The sequence below is a fragment of the Triticum dicoccoides genome, chromosome 2B, assembly GCF_002162155.2.
Source record: "Triticum dicoccoides isolate Atlit2015 ecotype Zavitan chromosome 2B, WEW_v2.0, whole genome shotgun sequence".
Taxonomy (NCBI): Eukaryota; Viridiplantae; Streptophyta; class Magnoliopsida; order Poales; family Poaceae; genus Triticum; species Triticum dicoccoides.
Genome location: NC_041383.1, coordinates 2,745,953 through 2,746,817, shown reverse-complemented (window position 1 = coordinate 2,746,817; position 865 = coordinate 2,745,953).

The following is an 865-nucleotide window of genomic DNA, read 5'->3' as shown; positions in this document are numbered from 1 at the left end:
GAGAGGGCGGGCGGCCGCCACCGCCACCGACTTCTGCGGTTCCGTCGTCCTCTTCACCAGTGTCGGTACCTTTCCTCTGCCACCACTCCCCTTCATGTACCATTTCCACGGAAGTTAGGGCGGCAAGCATAGTTAATATCTGTGCATTTCAATGGAGCGTGAAGAAAATTAGCTTCCTATGCATATTTAGCTATCTTGACTTAAAAAAATTCTATTGATAGGAACATGCCACCTATTCAATTCTGGTTTATATACAAAAAACAATCCAACTTGCCCCAGCAATAGCTAGCTAACCTAATGCACCAAGGCGCTGGCTTAATATCAGTAGCAATTTGAGAAGACAAAAATGTCAATGTTGCAGCTAGCAACAAGCAAGCAACGACTTCGTATTTATATGGACCAACAATTTGTAGAGGTAGCTGCGAAAAACAGGAATGCTACTGTATCATACCAAGTCTTGGTACCCTTTCCTAATTTATCTTTTGTTGTTGTCTTCTGTTGTATATGATACCAACTTGATTAAGAGTGAAACCATATGTTAAATATTTATTTTATTATTTTTTAGAAAAAATGTATTAGTTAGGTGACTGCAATTCAAATGATGGCCGGCAGCAATATGAGCTAAATTTAGTCCATTAGCCCACAAATTTGCCCCCACCTAGGTAGGTAGCTACAGACAACTTAAATTAGTTCCCTCATAATAAAATAGATGAATATAAAGCCTCCACTATGTTATTGTTGTGGCAGCTAACAACTTTCTCTTATTAACATGAACCAACCAATGCATAGAGGAGACCACAAATCATATGAATCTAAATAAATCCATTCCAAACGAATCACATAGTAGTTAAATAAAAACAGTAGA